At 43.0% G+C, this 2,901-nt stretch overlaps 1 protein-coding gene across 7 annotated transcripts in view; it reads left to right on the forward strand.

Annotated features, from left to right (window-relative positions):
• Positions 1 to 2,901, forward strand: part of LOC116853914 (kinectin-like) — a 21,067-nt gene that overhangs the window by 14,166 nt on the left and 4,000 nt on the right. The window lies entirely within an intron of this gene.

The raw sequence follows: 2,901 nt of genomic DNA on the forward strand, positions 1-2,901 counted from the left end.
TACTTTCCGAACACCCTGTATAGAGACGATCGTCAAATAAGCGCTAACATAATACCGCTAACATCCTTTCACAAATGTTATGCAAATGTATGTGCTACGTTATCATTTCAATTTTCTTACACATTACATAAGTGTGTATGCCACGTTGCCGATATTCGCATTTTCTCCAAAACAGGCTTTTGCTGCTTTTCTGATGAATTCTTCAAACCGCTTGTACTGGGTACACTAAAGAAAAAGTTTTTAGAAAAGAGTGTTGTAGGCGCAAGCATAGTTTGCGAATAATATTTTGAAGAATACGTTACCTATTATTTGAGATTTCAATATAATTAGCAACGGTAATTTGAGATATTTTTTTTATTTCGCACTAATCAATGTTGCACTTTATTTTTGCACGTAATTTTACCATATAAATTGGAGCAGTTAGTAAACTATAATTATTGAGAAATAAAATCAGTGTCACGATAGTAATAGTTCCACATCGTTTTCACCCTTGAAAGGGGAATGCTCTATTTCATTTATGCATGTATCTTTATTATACAAAAGCATTTTTAATTTGGTCAAGTCAACACAAATTAAAATTTGTTGGGAAATGTTGTTGACATGATACCGAATACTTTTGCGAAAGTATTGGTTCATGCTGATTGCACCAAAGTAAAAACTATTTTGAATTGTGAAAATACGTACGAAAATGATGCGGCATATCCAAAAATTTGAGATGAAAAAAATAATGCATAGTTACTATCACGAAATCGAATATTTCTGCAAAGTTTACTTCTTTCTACCTGCGCCGAATTAAAAACCCTTTTGCATGGTGAAAGTACGTGCGAAAATAAAGCGGAGCATTGCCCAATATAAACGGAAACAATAAGGAACAGTTACTATCATAACATCAAATACTTCTGCAAAGATTATTTCTTTCTACCTACGCCGAATTAAAAACCTTTTTGTACGGTGAAAGTACGTGCGAAAACGAAGCGGAGCATCCATCAATAGGATACGAAAACGATAACGCACAGTTACTATCACGAAATCGAATCTTTCTGCAAAGTTTACTTCTTTCTACCTGCGTCGAATTAAAAACCCTTTTGCATGGTGAAAGTACGTGCGAAAATGAAGCAGAGCATTGCCCAATATTAGACGAAAACGATAAGGAACAGTTACTATCATGACATCGAATACTGCTGCAAAGATTACATTTTCTTTCTACATTTTCTGATGAATTCTTCAAACCGCTTATGTACTACACTGAGAGAAAAAAATAGTTGGAATAACTATAATCTCACTATATTTTATAGTTCGTTTTGGCCTCAAACATATATTTATAGTTCATCTAAACATGAAGATATAGTAGAATGAGCACAGATTTATAGTCACCATCTTATTACTATATATATACATATATATATATATATATATATATGTGGTAAGACGGGGTGTACTCAATCAAGGCGGTGTGTGTGGTTATCACACCCGTCAACCACAACAATAAATTTATGTTAACTCGGGAAAACACTGTGGACGGGAAGGAGCTCAGGCCTTGGCAATACGCTAGATTCGCTTTTCTGTATTAACAATAACACGTCGTCAGAGTTTATTACAAAGATAATAACTAACAAGGAATCTTATCACATACAAAAGAAACGCTCGCAAGAAACAAAACAGAGACACGCTGACGTGTGAAGGACGAAGCGTGAAGACACTCTCGTGATTGGCTGAGATGTCGGCCCTCAGCCGATCACGTGAACAACGGCGGAAGCGCGCATGTGAGCGAGGGCAGGTAGCATGACCAGCGCACGTGGCCGGCCGATAGCTAACACTCAAACCTAATAGGAAAAATGTGCACCTGCCTCCGCTGCACGCGGCGACCGAGCTCACGGGCGACGCGATGCGCCCCGAGCTGCAATATTCACTCGCGATGCCTACGCACACTCGCGGAACAAAGGCGCCTCACGCGCGAGGCAAGGGACGGCGACCGCGCTTGGCCAGCCGTCGCACGATGCAGCGCGAGCACGCCGACTTGCTGACGACGATGTCGGAACGACGATGCAGGCTCGTCTCCGCGAACGCGCGGTGCGCGGCTGCACGTAGATAACCGGGTACTGCGGATCGCGTGTAGGAACGCGGACGATCACGTGCGCAGCACGTGTGCGACACGTGCACACCGGAACGGGCGGCCTCGGATCGGCGGCCCTTAAGGGCCTCTAAGCCTCGCTGGCTGAGCCCAGCACGGAACACTCGGACGTGCTTACCGCCTCCGAGCACGGTATCACAACGAACGTAATGTGAGAGACATTACAGCGCACAGTCTACGCGACGAACGAGAAAGAGAACAAGACGGACGGAACGCACGAACGGACGAACTCTGACTTGCACACTTTACGACCGAGAAAACGGTTCTGCTGTAGAGCGCCCGTGGGCACACTCTACTAGAAACCGGCACGCGCGAGCTCTCGCGGCACGGCCGAGAAAAGTTGCCGCGGCTGCAACACCTGCTTCCGTCTCCCGACGCGAGGTGTCGGCTGCTGCACTCCGCGCACAAACGAACGCACAACAGGGAGCTGCCGGACCGCCACATATATATATATACAGGGTGGACCATTTTAATCCATCCAGTCGAATATGTCGAAAGCCAAGCACGGGAGAGAAAATTTTTTAGACAAAAGTTGTTTGGCTTCGAGGGGACCATAAGATGGTACCATTACTTTGACCTTGAAGAATTATTTGAAAGTCACATGAAAGTCATTTCAATTTTTTTAAACGGCATCCCCTATTTTTTATTACATATTCTTGTAGCTGACCTCGAGATCTTTCCAAAACATTCTAATAAAATGTTTCTTCATTGAGTACTCTCCGAGTTAAAAAGCTCCAAAGTTGCAATATGAAAAAATTCAAAATATCTCG

This window comes from Odontomachus brunneus, unplaced genomic scaffold, assembly GCF_010583005.1.
Source record: "Odontomachus brunneus isolate Ranch 3 - 2012 unplaced genomic scaffold, Obru_v1 Obru_scaffold_007, whole genome shotgun sequence".
Classification (NCBI taxonomy): Eukaryota; Metazoa; Arthropoda; class Insecta; order Hymenoptera; family Formicidae; genus Odontomachus; species Odontomachus brunneus.